The 19,357-nt window shown below is 43.2% G+C and overlaps 1 long non-coding RNA gene across 2 annotated transcripts; it reads left to right on the top strand.

The window, feature by feature from the left end:
• The first annotated feature begins 1,167 nt into the window (after positions 1-1,167).
• On the top strand, positions 1,168-18,962 carry LOC149023996 (uncharacterized). Of its 2 annotated transcripts, XR_016171596.1 has the most exons (3): positions 1,168-1,397; positions 4,771-4,978; positions 16,394-18,962. It is a non-coding gene; the product is annotated as an uncharacterized LOC149023996 (long non-coding RNA). The 2 variants fall into 2 exon arrangements; XR_016171597.1 differs by lacking the exon at positions 4,771-4,978.
• The last annotated feature ends 395 nt before the right edge of the window (positions 18,963-19,357 follow it).

The following is a 19,357-nucleotide window of genomic DNA, read 5'->3' as shown; positions in this document are numbered from 1 at the left end:
CGAACCCACAACCCAAGCAGATAATACAAGGTAGAAGAAATAATAATATTTATCTTCTCCCTTCACATACATTCACATTCCATATCATAACAACATTAATAGATTTCAAAGCAAGGAGCAACATCACAAGTAATAATGATAAACATAAATTATGGCAATTCATATTTAACAAAAGATATAAAATAACAACAATCAATTCAATGTAATGGGTTGGTTATTCCTCACCTTTTACTTTGATATTTTCTCCACAGATCAATACTCTCTTCCCACAAGGAAATAACCTTTGGGTAATTTACCCTAATCATGCAAAAGGATTAACAAAATAAAAATAGGAGTTACTTTGAGTTTAGTAAAATATCTAAAAATATTACCGTAACAACCCCAAATAGAACTCTAGGTTCTAACTCACCATTTTAACCTAAATTGGCTAAAAGTTATAATTTCGTCTTTAATTGAAGTCGAAAAGAACTAAAATTGTGGGGAAAATTAATTGGCAATAAAGAGATCACAAGGGTGTCCGCAATTTGATTAAATTTGACCTAAATCAAAATGCCCCAAATTGGCTCTCATAAATCACCCGTGGGTGGTGACCTAGAGAGTCAAAATGAATAACCCTTATCATGGGATTGCACCAATAACTCATATACTAGAAAGGGACATTAAAATGAAAATTGAGAAATAAGCCATCAACCAAACATGCTTCCCTCTCAAGATTTCTCAAAAGGAAAGAGAGAAAATACTCACAAAATTGTGAGTAAGAAAAGGATTAAAGAAAACTAACATTTCTTGAAGTTTTCTTGAAGATTCGAATTACAAGATGCCTTCCGGAAGAATGGAAATCACCCCCTCTTTCGTTTCTCCTCTTCCCACAGTCTCCAAGTCGTTCTTGTAAAATAAAATGCGGCTACGAATGAGTTAAAACATAAAATAGGGTTTAAAAATCCAAAATTCTGTTTTTGTCTTAAATAGAAAATAGGATGGGGGTTGGTTCACCCAACCGGCCCAACTTCCAACGGACTCGGAATTCTAGCTCGTTGGAAAGGTTTTTTAACATCTTCGATTTGATATATTATTTGGGTCAATCGGATTCTCCACCACTGATACAGATATTCTAAAATTACCCTTATTACACTATCAATCTTCTCTCTTCACTTCAACTCTATGAAGATGAATGCTCAAATATGAAACGCACTCCCAGAATGTGGAATGTAAGGGCAAGGTGGGTAGCTAGCAGAATGGGAAGAACTGCAGGATTTGCTGCGAACTACCACAGTGAGTAAATATCTATGCCGTGCCTGAACTTGTCGACAAATGTAGGGTTTGATGGGGTGAACACCTCTTCCATCCTATCCGAAGCTACCAAGAGCGTTGCTAGGATCATTGGGAAGCCAGAGGCTGTAAGTTTGTTTTCCTTCTCCTTCTGTTTATCCTTTCTTCTCTGTTCCTCTTTCGCTCTATCTCATTCTTTTGGGAATTTCATCTTCATATGCTCTAGTTCTGAAATTTGGTTCCTCGTCCAGTTTGATGCAATTCCCCTCCTCCAGGAAGACAAATTTTCTTTCTTTCTGGAAGTATGTTCATGTCAATATAGCCATTCTCTTCGGTTAATGGCAAATTTTTAATCTAAAAAGGCCGCATTGATTTAGATAAACTAGGTGTCATGCTTCTCCAATCCGGTAGTAGCTTTTATTCCTGTGGGTGAAGCACATACCTAGAGCCAATGCGCCTTTCAGTAAATCTTCCCGTCCGTAGTATTATTGTGCAGATTTAGATGCTTATGCAGGCCGAGAGGCAATTAACACAGTAGTTGGGCACAATCGTTGACCATCTGATTTTGCTCATTCATACCCCTGAAAAACTGCAGAAGAATAATTTATGTGAACTGGTTCTTGACTCAGAGCAGATTGATTCGAGTATTAAATACCTGATGAGGTTTTTTTGAACATAAATCAACCTTATTGCAGCTAATAGGAGAAAACTTTGAAGATACTAGATCAGATCCTTTCAAGAGTCACTGGGACTGATCATTCGAGAGTAAGAGGAATCACCTACCAAAACTAACAGACCCGAATCGTAAGGCACCCTCTTCAGCCATTTAAGTAACAAACTGTCAGAGTTAGCGGACCAAATGGGGTTCGATACCCGCTTCTGTTCGAAAAACACATTCCCAGGAGTTTTAAGACCCCTTGAGGAGTTGCACAGTAATTGATCTCCACATGGCTGCAAATTTCTCTGATGACATCTAAATGGACTGGGTTTTATTACTAAAAGTCCAATAATTTATTTCCCTCCAAATGTGTGATGTGGTGTTATAGAATGTAATCTTGTTGATTATTGATGACAACCAATATTGTCTCCTTCAAAGTTTCTGCCTATGCACAAAGCATCCATCTTTATGCACATCTCCCTGGACTCTTGGAAAGGAAATAGAGCTTAATAATGTTGCCCCACAATCTCATGAGAAGGGGAACTCAAAGAAGTTGTGTCTCTGTTCTCAAGACTTACTCAACAGAGGACCCAAAAGCCAAAGCTGGATGGTTTGCTTTGGAGCATGTCTTTTGTAGGGAGGTCCCTCAAACATCTCCAAGTTGTGAATGCTTAGCATGGGTTATGCATCAAAACCCAAATGCACAAGTCCCAAACCCCACGAGGATGGGGCTCCTTAGAATATCCCTAGTCGATCTAGAAATGAACTGCCCAGATAGTAGATGATCCACTTGATGGGTCTAGCATATATGGTCTGAGCCTTATAATGTTGTCTACTGGCTCCACATGATGAAAATCTTCCAATGACCATTAACAAGGATAGACTGACCCAAGCAAATCCGACTGATCCTGCATCATAACAAATATCATCTCCATATTTGAGCATGTGAATACTGTTTGAATCATAAGGATCCTATCACAATTTCATAGAGCACCCATCACCAATGCAATACTTTGTAAGTGCCTGTGTATGATTCCTAAGTTGGAGACCTTATCCCTTACTCGAGCAATTCTGAGAGGGCTTTACTCTTCAGGTAGACTCTACTTCGGGTACCTGGAGTTCATCCATTTTACCCATAGTCTTAATGGATGCAACCCACAAAGCTGCTTCAGGATGTAGCATTGTTCATATCCTTAATGTGCTTTCTTAATCCACCATCCTCCTTAGGCAACTAAGACATTTTTTCTCTCCGGAAAAGGGACTTACCAGAGAAATAGAAGATGGGACTTTGTTGTTACACTTCCAAGTAAAACAAAAAGCTCAGTCCAATAAACCTTTGAATCACCAACAGAATAGCTGGAGCCTAAAAACTATTGATGGAGGGCCAGTTAAGAGAAACAAAGTCTGGAAAGGAATCAGTGTTGCTAGGATGAGGAGGAAAAAGGGGGAGAATAGCTCACATAAGAAGCAAAGGGTTTGCTTCGGAGTTGGGGGGGGTTTGGGTCATGGGGTATGGGTAAGTGACACAATAGACACACAGGCTTCCAACCATTACTCATTTCTGTCTGCAATTATGGGGCATTATATCATATATAAAGAGGAATATTAGACTTCTAACTTTAGTTAGAAACTACAAACCTTGGAAATCCAAATATCCTTTCTAGTGAACTTCTAAAACAATCTAAAGACATCATCTCCCCAGATAGCATAAATAATTGAAATCCTAGCAGATCAGAACTCAAATGTGGGCTGGTTCATCTTTGTTTGGATACCCAGATGAGTTTGGTTTGGTCCAAGGCGATGCACCTGCATCCCCATATGACTGAAAGCTTGATTTTCCTCCTACCTATCATTTTCTATCAAGTATGATCAAGGGAGCACAGTCATCTGCCTTGCTTTTCTGAAATCATCGAGACTCCAAGGTATCTCACTGGAAGCTGCGCCAGAGAAACTAGACAATGCCCAGAGCATATCATGAACCTGAGGCTTTAACGAACCAATAATAAGAGATGACTTTCTTTGGATGAAATAAGAGATGACTTGACCTATTTCAAGGTGCTCTAGATAGAGATGAGAAAGAGTATAAAGCTCCCATAATTTCAGACATTAGGGGGTTTTGGCCTTCAAAAATATTGTATGATAATATGAAAAAAAATTCACTAAGATAACTTAAGTTGAGAGGCCTGCATCGAGGAATAGGCTTGACGCTTCGATTTTCAACTAGCTTGCTCAAAAGGGAAGTTAAAACTTTTCATGACATAAGTAAACAAATATGGATTTCATCCCCAAAAAAAAAAAAAAGTAAACAAATATGGGGCATGGGATCTACTTGTCTAATACCCTTTCTTCCAGCAAAGTAACCAGCCGAGCTGCAATTGATTAAGATAGAGAACATGCCAGATTGAAAGCAATGCTTTAGTCTTTACCCATCCAATGACCTCCCTGGGGATCTCATGCAGGATATGATTTTGAGATGATAATCCCAACTCAAAGAATCTTAGGCTTTATGAAAATCAATTTTTGTGTAGCGGTGGAGAGCCATGCTTTTTTTGTAATCCCTCTAACTACATCATGGCGTCCATAATAGTCCAACTTGGTTCTTTGACCATCCAAACCTAACAAATTAATATCATGAACTGAGGAGTTGATGTTGAAAATCTAGGTGCTTGAACTCTCAAGCCAACCTCTGAATCTCATACGGGGAAAAGATTAGGGATCAGAGTTGAAATATGTCCATGGAATTATTGGTTTGTATTTTATTTAATTGCTTCTATTCTGTTTTTACATTTCATCTTAATGTTCTATATGTTTAACTAAGAAGTTACATTGTTTTGTCATCGTAGATTTCAGTCTGTGATGATTGTCCTGAAGGGGTCAGTTCCAATGTCATTTGGTGGGCCCCAGCAACAAACAGCTTATGGTGAGCTGGCATCCATTGGTGGTCTCAACCCTGATGTCAACAAGAAGCTGAGTTCTGCAATTGCAACAATTCTTGAGACCAAGTTTTCTGTTCCTAAATCTCGATTCTTCCTCAAATTCTATGATTCAAAGGTAAGTGTTGCGTCTAGAACTTCTTCGAGAGCCGGATATTGAGATGACCACCTTAAGAGCTCTCCAACCAAGTTGGAATAACTGGGATGCCTGCACACACAAAGAAAGCAAGAACGGTCCGGCCTAGTTTTGGCCGGGGAACCGCCTCTGACGCTCAAGTCAGCCTAGGTAACAATAATGGTTCTTGAGAGAGTTCTCAAGAACGTAATGAGTAAGTACTCAGATGAAAGTTCTCGTACCTTTCTCCATGTAGGAGGTGTGTTTATATAGAGGTTACCTGGAGGCGGCGATTCCTTAAGTTTCGGATCGATAGTTGAGGAGTGAGTGGAGTAGTGGAATAACGGCTCCTTCTTTGTCGCACCTGATAGTGTCGTTATGCTCACTCACCTCCCCAATTCTCGGAATAGATATGCTGAGTGTTTATGCGTAACTAACTCTTCTTGACTTGGTCAAGAGAGTCTTCTGAGAAATGGTTAAGTTGGATATATACTCTTCCCGAGTAAGGCACTTGGGACCTTTCTCCAAAGAAGAGATGAGCCTGCCCAAGAGGGAGGTATCTCTTCCGAATGAGCCCCTCGGGACCTTCTTCAAGGATGAGGTGAGCCATCCCAAGAGGGAGGTATCTCTCCCGAATGAGGCCCTCGGGACCTTCTAAGAGGGAAGAGATGCACCCGCCCACGGGGGTGCCTCTCTCTCCCAAGATGGAGACTCGGGACTTTAGCTCCCCACAACAGAGCCCCCCATTCCGTGCGATTGACTTCTCGAACGTATGGAATGTTACTCCCAGACTTCTTAAAAAAAAAAAAAATTTCTTGGAGAAACTTTAAGACGTCGTCTTGAATAATAGCCATTATTCGAGGCCTTTGTTACTCCCAACCATTGTGATAATTAACATTTATTGCAGCTCCTGATATGCCAACGGTCACGTTATCTCAGCCGTTGAGATACTGGATCGTTAACCGTTCGATTGAGATCTTAAGCTTTCTCAATCTCAACCGTCGTGGCTTTTCATCTTCAGTCATTGGATCGCGACCTTTCATGTGCCAGATCTCAACCGTCGCCTTGCTTGATTCACAGCCGTTGAATGTGTGTCTTCATCTTCCTCCTCACTATAAATTGAGGTTCAATCCTCATTTTCAATTTTTTGCTTGCAAACTCCCTCTGAAGTCTCCTGACTGCGTTGCTTGCTTTCTCCAACTCACTATTCCAATCCTTAAACCAGTAAGTTTTCTCTAACTTTTCTTCATTTCTTTCCTTTGTCATTTCTGCATTATGGATAATTTAAGAAAAGGCAAGGAAATAGCCCGAGCCCCCTCCCGACTGGAGGTCTCGACTGTTGAGATCTCCAGTCCCGAGTTGTCTTCCCTAGCCCAATCCATGCATTATTCCAGTGAAGATGCTTTCTCAGATTCTTCTGACTCGTATTTTGAGAGCAACTGCTGACTTAGCCAGGGACGACCCTCTTGACCAAGAACCTCTATGCTCCGATTTAGGAACGGACTTAGTCAACCTTGGTCCTTCTGTGGATTCTTCGGATGAGCAGGAGGTTGATAGTATTAATCAATCTCCTGGTAAATTCCGAGTGAGTCAGAGGCATTATTCGCCTCGTCCACCCCTTTCTCGCCCTTAGGATTGCCGCAATCGCTGGCCACCTTTTATTCTTTCTGAGTTGCTTTCCGAAGAGGCAACTCTCGAAGAAAGGAACAAACCCAAGACGCCTTCTCACATTGACTATGATCTCAAGTCTTCGGGTCCAGAATTCTATCCCGGAGATCTCAACCCAAATCATCTCAAGCGCCTAAGGGATTTCTGCGAAATTCCAAAGAGTTATCCCTTCCAGCTCCAGTCTTCCTCTAGTCGAGTTGGAGAGCCCCCGAATGGGGCCTTCTCCCTTTATTATGATGCTTTCTTAGGAGGTCTTCGCCTTCCAGTTCAGAAAATTATTGAAGACCTTCTAGTTCATTACGGAATTTCTCCCTCCAACCTTATTCCAAATAGTTGGAGAAATGTTTCCTGCTTTGTTGGTTTCTGTCATAATGTTGGAGTCAAACCAACATTCCCCCTTCTTCAGCGTTTCTTTGAAGTTAAGAGTCAATCAAAAGGGGGTTGGCTCTCTCTTCTTCGTCGGGCAAACGACGCTGTGGATTGGTCGGGCAACATCATTTTGCCGGGGTCTATGCCTACCTCCACCAAGGGGTGGAGACATCACTTTTTCTTCTGCCAGCCCCTAGTTCCGCCGCCATTCCCAACTACTTTTGTGAAGAAATCTAAGTCTGATCTTAAAGAACTCAATAATCTCATTGAGTTATCCGCCACCGAAGAAGCGGCTTTAGAAAAGATCATCCAAGTTGGCGGAGATTCAGCCGCAGTTCACGGATATTTATCTGAGTATCCGTCTGCTCTTCAGTTGTGGGGCTTTTCTCCGGGTGAGCCCCTTCTTCATTAATATTCTTCAATTTTGTATATTTTTCTTATCTTCGCACTTTCTGACTTTCTTCGTTTGTTGTCGCAGTGTCTAGCAAATTGGACATCGACGCTCTTCGGGCACTTACCAGTGGGAATATCAAAGAGGCTTTCGCCCGAAAGCCAGTGAAGAAAGGTGGTGCCACAGAAACTGGTCCCGTCTTCCAGGCTCTCGGCGCTCCTGGCTCGTCCAAGCCTTCGGGCAAGAAGACTGCTAGGAAGAATTCCTCACTGGGGGGAGGGCCTCCCGAGATAGGTGTTCCCCAAGTGTCTCCATCCAGCCGCTCGGGCAGGCCTTCCAAGAGGCCTCGGGACAGTGAGAAGGCTGCAGAGGAGGACTCCCGAAAGTCCCCTGTTTTCGTTCCCGGATGGGATCTGACCTCATCCGACACAGTGTTGGGGGACTCTAATGCTGCCAGGTCTTGGCTTCTTGAGGGGATGATCCCTTCGGACCGTAAGCATCTGAAGGATCTTCCAGATGACAAATTCTATGCCAACGCCTACAGGTAATTCTCCGTCCTTAGTCCTTTATAGTTCTCCAAGTGATTTCTGTAACATGGTATTCCGTATTTTCTTCAGGTACTTCTCTGGAGGGGCGCATTACATGGGCGAGTGCATGATTCGCTCCGAGCATTTGACTAATCAGCTTCGAGAGCTGAAGGAAAATCAGGAACGAACCGTCGCAGACCTCTCTGAAGAGATGGGACGAAGAAAGGAGCTTGAAACTGAAGGAGATGTCCAGAAGCAAGGCAGCTCATAAGGAGGAGCTTTCTGAGGCCAAGGAAAATTTGGAAGAGGCCCTTCAAGAAAAGGAGAAGTTGAAGCGCAAGAAAGCTGAGATGGAGACTATTGCCATGCAGCTTTGCGAAGAAGTCCGAGCTGGTAAACTTCCTGTCAGTGTCGATGAGGTGCCCGAGGTTGTCTAGAAAGAGATCATCACTTCTTACCTTGGCACTTCTCAGTTCAAGAAACTCCAGGTGGCTCTCTCTGCTTCTACCTACCGCCTCGGGCTTAATGATGCTTTTACTGTTGTTCTCCGACGGGTAGATATTCCTAACCCGAAGGAATTAGCCGGAATGCTAGACGGTAGAGTTTATGAGACTCTTCAAAGAGCCGTATCCGAAGGGATTGAATGCAAAGAACCTTTCAGCCCTCCCGATCCTTTTCTCTATGTTGATGACGATCAAGAGGTGGGCTCTGGAGGGAGTCTTGAGAAAGAAACTCCTGGTGGCAACGGGCTTGGTGAGACAATCTTCTCGAATTTGGGAATCCTCCTGAGAATTGAAAGACTTCAACCTTTTCTTGCTTCAGTTTTTGAGGAACTTTGAAGATTTTGAATATTTGAACTTTTGCTCTTGCTTTTTGGAATTTTTTATAAACAGTGTTGAATTTTGCGCAACTTTGCACTTTCTGTAATATTGGTCCTTATGGCCAAATGTTTTGAATAGTAACTTGTAATTGTTTTTTTTTTCAAACTAAGGCATTAAGCTTCTTTGTTGACTGGTCCCGAGTGTCTTCCCGAGTCACTCCCCTAGCGTAATGCCTTAGGGTTGATGATGTTTTGATTTCTCCCGAGCCTTTATTCCAGATGGTCCCGAATATGGTCCCGAATGAAGGTCTTGGAGAGAAATGTATCTCATGTGTCGGAGAAATTCATAAGTGATGGAGAAATTCTCCCAAGTGGCTACCCGAGTGAAGTCCCAAGTGTGACGCCTTAGAAAAATTTTTATCTCGTGAGAGTCTCGCTTGGACTTTCACAAGAGGTGGGGAAATTCTCCCGAATGGCTACCCGAGTGAGGTCCCTAGTGTAACGTCATTGAATAATTCCATCTCATGAGAGTCTAACTTGGACTTTCATAAGAGGTGGGGAAATACTCCCGAGTGGCTACCCGAGCGAGGTCCCGAGTGTAACGCTTTAGAAAAAATTCCATCTCATGAGAGTCTCGCTTGGACTTTCACAAGAGGTGGGGAAATGCTCCCGAATGGCTACCCGAGCGAGGTCCCGAGTGTAACGCCATTGAATATTTCCATCTCATGAGAGTCTAACTTGGACTTTCATAAGAGGTGGGGAAATACTCCCGAGTGGCTACCCGAGTGAGGTCCCGAGTGTAACGCCTTTGAATAATTCCATCTTATGAAAGCCTTACTTGGTTTTCAGAAGAGGTGGGGGATTCCTCCCGAGTGGCTACCCGAGTGAGGTCCAGAGTGTAACGCCTTTGAATAATTCCATCTTATGAAAGCCTTTCTTGGTTTTCAGAAGAGGTGGGGGATTTCTCCCGAGTGGCTACCCGAGCGAGGTCCCGAGTGTAACGCCTTTGAATAATTCCATCTTATGAAAGCCTTTCTTGGTTTTCAGAAGAGGTGGGGGATTTCTCCCGAGTGGCTACCCGAGTGAGGTCCCGAGTGTAACGCCTTTGAATAATTCCATCTTATGAAAGCCTTTCTTGGTTTTCAGAAGAGGTGGGGGATTTCTCCCGAGTGGCTACCCGAGTGAGGTCCCGAGTGTAACGCCTTTGAACTATCTTGGGTTCTTTGTTGACTTGAAGAGCGCTCCTGGGTTCTTAAGCTTATCAAGAATTCTCCTGGGCTCTTCGTAAGAACGCTTTTGGGTTCTCGTGAAGAAATGCTCGTGTCTTCTTCGCTATAACTTTCTTTTCAAGAAAAAGGATGTCAAAAATGGAGACACAGACTTTATTGAGAATCAAATGGTCTTTTGACTTGGTTGCAAATGCTACATATTTGGACTAATTCTATTGATAGAATTTCTGAAGGTTCATGGAATTCCAAGTTCGATCTATTGTCTCGCCCGTGGCCAAGCTTTTTAGCTTGTAGGTCCCTGGTTTCGTCTCTTGTTCGACGAGATATGGCCCTTCCCATGTGGGTGAGAGCTTGCCTTGGTTTCTTGGGTCTGATGCCTCAACTTTGCGGAGCACTAAGTCACCCGCACGATGTCTTCTATTTTTTACCCGAGCATTGAAGTATCCAGCTACTCGGTTCTGATATCTGTGATTTCGGTATTCTGACATGCTCCGCACTTCGTCTATTAGATCAAGATTGCTCTTCAAGCCTTCTTCGTTTGCTTCTTCATTGAAGTCTGTATATCTCTTTGACTCTGCCAATACCTCCACCGGGACAAGTGCTTCTGTGCCGTAGGCTAGCCGAAAAGGTGTTTCTCCCATAGGAGTTCTGGCCGTGGTGCGATATGACCAAAGGACGCTTGGTAATTCTTCCACCCATTTGGTTCGACTTGTCTCCAAACGCTTCTTTATTCCATCTAAAAGCGTCCGATTGGTTATTTCAACTTGCCCATTGCTCTACAGATACGCCACGGATGATCTTCTGGGAGGATATCATTCTTCAAGTATGATATAATCGGGCTCATCCAACTAGGCTCTTCTTCAACATCCATTGCCTCGGCCTCCCGAATGCTAGGAATTTCTAACTGTTCAATATAAACGGCTGAGCCTAAGGTTGAATATTTGGATAAAGCCAATTTGGATAACTCATCTGCTACTTCATTTTCCTTTCTCGGAATTTGCTTTATCTCAAGATGATCGAAATAATGGCGACAATCATCAATTTTGGCTAAGTAATTTGCCATTCTTGTTTCCTTTGCCTCGTACACGCCACGAACTTTATTCACGATCAACTGAGAGTCGCTTCGGACTTCCAATTCTCGGACTCTTAGGGCTCGGGCAAGTCTTAGTCCTGCTAGTAGGGCTTCATACTCGGCCTCATTATTAGAGGCTTTGAAGTTGAATCTTAAAGCATAATGAATAGTGAATCCATCCGGGCTGATAAGCATTAGCCCTGCTCCACTCCCCGAAGAGTTGCTCGAGCCGTCAACATGCAACGTCCATAACTCCGGACCGGGTGAATTTTCTACACCCGAACTGGGCATGCTATTCTCAAGAATAAAGTCGGCCAGAACTTGTCCCTTTATGGCTGGACGAGTTCTGTACTCAATTTGATATTCGCTTAACTCAATAGCCCATGTGACCATTCTTCCAGCTAAGTCTGGTTTCTGTAGTATCTTCTTCAATGGGAAGTTGGTCAAGACTACAATTGGATGAGCTTGGAAGTATAGTCTGAGTTTCCGAGATGCGATTACAAGTGCTAAGGCTTGTTTGTTCACATCCGGATATCGTGTCTCGGCATCTATTAAAACATGACTTATGAAATAGATAGGGTTTTGTGAAGTACCTTCTTCTTTTACTAAGACCGCGCTTACTGCCACTGGAGAAATGGCTAAGTATGTGAATAGTTGCTCTCCCGTTGAAGGTCGGGCTAAGAGAGGTGGAGTCCTGAGCTTCTCCTTCAACTTCTCGAACGCTTTCTGACATTCATCGGTCCATAAGGTTTCCTTTGCCTTCCCGAGCTCTTTAAGAGCCTTGAAGAAAGGCAAACATTTCTCCCCCGATCGCGAGATAAATCTGTTTAAGGCTGCTACTCTTCCAGTTAGGCATTGGATGTCTCTAACCGTCCTTGGTGACTCCATCTCGAGCAAGGCTTTGATTTTCTCCGGGTTTGCCTCAATTCCTCTTTGGGATACCATAAACCCAAGGAATTTTCCGGAAGAAACTCCGAACGCACATTTCTCCGGATTTAGCCTCATCTGGTATGTTCTCAAAGTATCAAAGACTTCTTCAAGATCTTCCAGATGACTTCTTCGGATAATACTCTTTATGAGCATATCATCCACATATACTTCCATATTTCTTCCTATTTGGTCTTTGAAGACTTTTTTTACCATTCTCTGATAAGTGGCCCCAGCGTTCTTCAACTCGAAGGGCATTACTTTATAAAAGTAACTTTCTCGATCCGTCATGAAGGCCGTATCCCTCTCGTCCTTGGGATTCATCATAATCTGATTGTATCCCGAGTAAGCGTCCATGAAGCTCAATACTTCATGTCCTGCTGTGGCGTCGATCAAAAGGTCGATCCGGGGAAGTGGATAGCAATCCTTTGGGCATGCTTTATTCAAGTCTGTGTAATCTGTACACATTCTCCATTTGCCGTTGGCTTTCTTCACCATGACTACATTCGCCAACCAAGTTAGGCATTCTATGGGTTTTATAAAACCCGATTGCTCTAGTTTCTCCACTTTGGTTCTGATGGCAGCATGTTTCTCGAGCGAAAAATTCCTTCTTTTTTAGATCATTGGAATTGCATCGTCCCTGATCCATAAGCTGTGTTCTGCAACTCTTCGATCTATTCCGGGCATATCTTCGGCCGACCACGCGAATACATCTAGGTTGTTTTGGAGAAACTCGGTGAGTTCTTCCTTGAATTCTGTACGTTGTTCTGAACCGATCATAGTCCCTCTCTCGGGAAGATCCGGATGAAGTTGAATACGCTCAAGCTTTTCAACAAGTTCGGCTCTTTGCATAGCTTCTTCATCCCGGTCATCCCGAATTTCAATACTCATTGTATTGCCCGATCTCTCGGCTTTTTTGACTTTCTTAAGATAATTCACATAACATTGTCTGGAGAGTCGCTAATCAGAAGAGCACTCCCTGACTCCTGCTGTGGTTGGAAACTTCAACTTCATATGTGTTGGAGAAACCACCGCCCCTAAGGCGTTAAGAGTTGGCCTCCCTAGTAAGACGTTGTAAGCTGAAAGGTCCCGAACCACCATGAATGTTGCTTGGACGACTGCATCCCGAGGGGAGGTCCCGATCCTTAGATCCAATTGGATGGTCCCTTCGGATATGGCGGACGACCCGGCGAACCCATATAAGTGAGTCCCACATGGAGTCATCATCTCGTCCTCAAACTTCAATTTCTTAAATGCTTCATAAGATAGTAAGTCGGCGGAAGATCCCGTGTCTACAAGAACTTGGTGAACTTCTCGATTTGCCAATTTCACTTTGATAACTATAGCATCGTCGTGAGGAGAAGTGACGCCCTTGAGATCTTCGTCTGTGAAGGTTATTGGATCTGGGCATAAGTCATTTCTTTGTTTTCTTGGCAACTGCATCGATCCAACGAACCGTGCCTTTTGCTTTGCCTTCTTAATGGATTCTTCCGTCGGATTTCCCAAAACAATGTAAATGGGGGAAAATTCCCGAGTGTCGGGTTTCTTCTCGAGATTCTTATCTGCCCTCTCGGGACTTTTGGATCTGAGTCTTTTTGTTGATCTAGGTGGGGACTTCTCTCGATCTTGTCGGCTCATCTGAAGATATTTTTCAAGATGCCCTGCTTGGATGAGTTTCTCGATCTCGACCTTGAGATTTCTGCACTCATCCGTATGGTGGCCGTAGTCTTTGTGAAAGCGGCAATATTTCGTCATATTCCTATCTTCGGGTCGGGCTTTTATCTTACCAGGCCACTTCAAGTTTTCTTTATCTCTGATCTGTAACAGAATTTCTGACCTCTTAGTATTAAGAGGTGTAAAGTCCCCATTGGCGAGTCTTTCTTTCCAACCTCCTTTTTTATCATGTTTTGCCCGAGCATTTGAATTCTGACCTCTTTCTCCATAATTCTTCTTGTCCTTTACGCCTCTTGTGGACTCTTCTCGGGCTTCAATAACTTCTGTGACCGTTGCTTGCTTTTGGCATTTCTTAAGAAGTGCTCCATAAGTCCTCGGCTTATCTTGGAGCAATACCTCGAGCAAACGTCTTTGGGTTATTCCACTCCATAGCGCATTGTACGCTACTATGTCATCCAACTCTTCTACCTCAATAGCCACTTTATCGAATCTGAGAAGATAGTCTCGAACGGACTCATTCGGTTTCTGCCTAATGGCAAAAAGGCTATCTGCTGTCTTCTTACTCCCGATGCAACTTCGGAATCGGGCAATAAATTTTCTCCCGAGTTCTCGAAAGTTTGGATGGATCTTGGCGGCAGGCTAGAAAACCATTTTATCGCCGGGCCTTTGAGAGATGCCGGGAAGGTTCGGCACAATAGCTCATCTTCTCGGCCAATAACAGCCATGACAGATTTAAAATAACTAATATGTTCTCGAGGATTGGACTTACCTTCATAGGGAGTAAATGTCGGCATGATAAAGTTCGATGGAAGAGGTGCTCTCATAACTTCTTCTGAGAAGGGTTCTCTGTCAACCACATCATAGTCGTCATCCAGGTCCCGATCATCAAGCCGTCTCTCCATGGCATCTAATCTTTTCCAGAGACCATGTGCCTCTTGACGCTTTTGGGGAGACCGAACACTTCCGAGATCAGAATATTGGGAAGTTGGTCTATGAGAAGATCCATACTGACTAGCCGACCTTCTCGGGTCATTAGATCTAGAATGGCCTCTTTCGTGGCTTTCGCCTTCTTGTTCCCGAACTCCTTCATTTCTGCGCCCTTTTTTGGGTAAATCTTGAGTTTGCCTAAGCCCAGCCAAATGGTGGAACACACTTCCCCTCGACCGATCCTCTCGGGGACGTGGCTCTTCAATATGCACTCCTTGAGATCTTTCTCCAACTCGTTCGGCTGGTCACCTTGGTATTCTGGGATTTCTTCGTTCACCGGGCGTTGCTTATCCCGATTATGTCGAACAGCCTCCCGCCTTCGTCCTTTTTGGGAATTTCTAGGGGGTCCAGGTGGTACCCCAATTTGATGGACTAAGCCTCGAACAACTCCTTGGAGTTCCAACATTTGTTTTTGGACTTCTCTTTGCATATTTTGCAAATCGGCCACTGTCGCTGGAATTGGAGGTTGACTCGAACCGCCTTCTCCAAATGGAGTTGGAATAGTTAACGGGGGATTATCTGGAACCCCTTCTTGAACTTCCTCTGTAATAGGAATTTGTTGATCTAGAGAAGGGAGAGTTTGTTCTTCAACACGTCCGTTCTCTATCTCCCTCTCCCTCGCTCTAGTGAGAATTTGAGAACTTGTCACCTGAGGTGTGGTACGTCTTGTCATGACTTTCTGTGACGAATTCCCACAGACGGCGCCAATTTGTTGCGTCTAGAACTTCTTCGAGAGTCGGATATTGAGATGACCACCTTAAGAGCTCTCCAACCAAGTTGGAATAACTGGGATGCCTGCACACACAAAGAAAGCAAGAACGGTCCGGCCTAGTTTTGGCCGGGGAACCGCCTCCGATGCTCAAGTCAGCCTAGGTAACAATAATGGTTCTTGAGAGAGTTCTCAAGAACGTAATGAGTAAGTACTCAGATGAAAGTTCTCGTACCTTTCTCCATGTAGGAGGTGTGTTTATATAGAGGTTACCTGGAGGCGGCAATTCCTTAAGTTTCGGATCGATAGTTGAGGAGTGAGTGGAGTAGTGGAATAACGGCTCCTTCTTTGTCGCACCTGATAGTGTCGTTATGCTCACTCACCTCCCCAATTCTCGGAATAGATATGCTGAGTGTTTATGCGTAACTAACTCTTCTTGACTTGGTCAAGAGAGTCTTCTGAGAAATGCTTAAGTTGGATATATACTTCCCAAGTAAGGCACTCAGGACCTTTCTCGAAAGAAGAGATGAGCCTGCCCAAGAGGGAGGTATCTCTCCCGAATGAGGTCCTCGGGACCTTCTTCAAGGATGAGGTGAGCCATCCCAAGAGGGAGGTATCTCTCCCGAATGAGGCCCTCGGGACCTTCTAAGAGGGAAGAGATGCACCCGCCCACGGGGGTGCCTCTCTCTCCCGAGATGGGGACTCGGGACTTTAGCTCCCCACAACAGTAAGCTATCTCAATTTTCATGCTTTCTCCCACCAAAAGATCATAAATAGCCATCTGTTCTTCTCATTGCTTTTTCCCTGTTTGTTAGGGCCATCAAGGCCAAGATTATGCTTAGTGTTTGCATGCTTTGCATCACCACTAGATCATGTAAATAACCCTCTACTGATTTAAAACCATCTATGAAAATATGATTGGTTTGCATTTAGCTAAGGATTCTGTTATCTAGTTTTGTTCAATCTAAATGCTCCTGTTAATTGATATACTATTTTTTGGTGCTGCTGGCAAGGTATTGATATTCCATCTCCTTGTATATTACAGGGTTCTGATTTTGGATGGAATGGGGCAACCTTCTAAAATCTGTAGTACTTCGGGTGTGTTATCTTGAATCTCTCCAAACCAAATCCTATATGTTGGAGTAATGTCGTTATGTAGGTGCAAAAATAAGAACATTGTGTTATGCTATTTACATGTTTAATCGGAGCAATTTGGAGATGTTGAACACCTAATGACATTGCTAGTTTCAACCCTTACATGTGCCCTTTTGTTCTCTGAATTATTATAATTTGAATGTTGTGTCACATGGGAATTTCGAAATGGTGTTTGACTATGGTAAGTTGGTATATGAAGGATAAAATCAGGATGCCCTTTCCGATTAAGTTGTGGCATATACAGTATTCATTCAAGTTTTAATTGTTTGAATTATTGGTTTTAAATAACGTGTGTAGAACTGATATATCGTAAACCATTTGAACTATATAGAAGGAAAAACACAAGCAAATATTCAATACTTTTCCATAGGCTTCCAATTTCCTTTCGCATCCCTTGTCTCCTGTTTTGTCGGAGAAAGCATCAGTAGCAGCATTGGAGATTTGCCAGAGAAAGTTGCTAGTAGAAACCATTTTTCCCTTCAGTTGACTTCTTCACCTTCATCCATCACAGAGGTTCAAGATCTGCTTCTCCTCTGAAAAGTCTCAATGTTTGGTACTCTCTGATTTTAGGTTCATGCTAGGCAAAGTTTGGTGTTGCCCACTGTTGGAAGAGGAAATTACAGGAGTTAGGGGGAAATTCCAATTGAGTAGGCATTTAACTCGAAGAATCAACCTTGGGCAACCAATAAAACCCCTAAACTCCTTTGTCCCTGCCTCTGAACCTGAACCTTTGATAATTGGGATTCTACGGCTTTTTGCCATTTTCTTCTTAATCCACATACAGCCCAATTAAACTGGCCGTCAGTTTTTGCCATTCCTTTGCAGCCCCTATTGTTGCTACTGCATCGATGCCCTTCTTCTAGGAGTCTATGGCCTGCCTTTGAATACTTCGGTATCTTTAAAGAGTTAATGAAGTTTAAGAGCCTCATGCATAGCCAATAGACAAAGAACTGCTAAGGATTCTGCTTGAAACCTATAGTTCAGTGCCATCTCTCAACCTTACTGTATGAAGTTGAGAATAACCCATTTGCTTCAGCTTAACCAAGTCCACTTGCAAAGACAAGTAATGCCATCTCTCAAACTTGTTGTATGCAGATGAGAATAACCCATTTGCTTCAGCTTAACCAAGCCCACTTGCAGAGATGAGTGATGCAATCTCTCAACCTTGTTGTATGGAGTTGAGAATAACCCACTTGTTGCCAAGTCCACTTGCAGAGACGAGTGAGAGAAACCCAAGGATATGATCCATATCACAGAAGGATACTTAGAGAGCAAAGCATAAAATCTATGCTACAATGGAGCTTGTTTTGTTTTTATATTGAGTAGCCAATTAGCTAGTTAATTGGTTTCAGTTTGTTTTAAAAATGATTAACTGAAACCAGTTACGAACTGATTAACCTTTCAATTCTAAACATAGTTCAAAAACTGGCAGAAATTTCAGCTATTTTGTTCATTTTGGTCAGACCAAAATGGCCTATCGAAATGAAATTTTGAAGTACAATTTCAAAACCTTAACTGATTAATAAGCAGTCTGGCTCATGTTTCTTACTGATGTGCCTTGAGCTGTACTGAATTGAACTATTTAACCATAATCAAACCAGTTTTGTTTTTTTGGTGGAAAGATCTGTGATTTAATTCATAAAGCCGCGAGGAATACATGGGAACCTTAAAAGATTCATCCAACCATGGAGTGGATAATGGCCAACTTGTCACAGACGGCAATGATAAGGTCTCCTTTGCTAGGTAGTCAGCCACCATATTGGCTAGCCTAGGAACATAATCAAAATTACAATCAAGAATATTAGAGGAGAGGTAGAAGATATCAGAGATCAAGGTTGAGCCCTGTTATGGGTAACTGTCCACCCACCAGTTCAGACCAGGTCAGCTGGTAATCCAAGTAAGAACTGACACCAGACCAATGGTCAGACCATTGCTTAGATCTCAATCGTATAATTGGAATAAGGGATCTAATGCTCCACACAAAGCCAAGTCAGGAATCGTGAACTATAAATAGGGCAGATATGGAAAGAGAGGTAAGAGACTTTTGGTCAATAGAGTCCTATCTGCAATCTTTCCCGCCTTTTTACTCATTTGAGCTAGGGTTCTCAGAGGCTCCAGCCACTTTCTTTGTTGGTTGCTAGTGACTTGATCGTCGGACACGGATTGCCAATCAAGCTGATTGGTTCCATTTCTAACATTGTCTTCCAAAGTGATTGCAGATAGTTCAGTCATCTTCGGTGAAACTTCACTCACAGCAGATTGTTTTGGTTCATCTTGAATCGCTGGAGTTGGTTCAGCTTGATCTCCCTTAAAGGCAGATTTGACACCAACATTTGGCATTGTCTGTGGAAGCTGAGCAGGAAGTCATGGCTCAGCAACTGGAAGATCAAGATAATCTGCTGCTAATTGAGGCTCCAGAAATGAGCCAGAGAGATCCACATTCAAAAAAAAAAACAAAAGGAAGTTGAAGGAGCCAATGCCGACCTCCTTCGGCACCTTTGATGGCAACTCATCAAAGGCAGTGACTCCTAAAAGGATTGTCGCCACGAATTCCAGAAATTTAGGATCTGCAGGATGGTCATCCTCAAGAGATGATGGCAGAAACATCACAGCCAGTGTTCGATCCATAGCAAATTCTGCTACATATCACGAATATGCAGCACCAGATCCTCCATACTTAGGATCTTTTCAGAACTTACATCTGTCAAGCCGAGTCACTCCGCCAGTGGTAGTCTCTCCACAAGCACTACCGGTTGTTCGTTATGTCCCTCTTTCTCGAGTCAAAGTGATTTCGGATCAACTTCCTCGGAAGCAAGAGTCAAAAATGCACTACCGGGAATCAGATCTGAATCAT

The sequence above is a fragment of the Hakea prostrata genome, chromosome 2 (assembly GCF_041222555.1).
Source record: "Hakea prostrata isolate BN-2017 chromosome 2, UWA_Hpros_2, whole genome shotgun sequence".
NCBI lineage: Eukaryota > Viridiplantae > Streptophyta > Magnoliopsida > Proteales > Proteaceae > Hakea > Hakea prostrata.
Note: the sequence above shows the minus strand (reverse complement) of the source record. Positions and strands in the feature narration are given on the sequence as shown.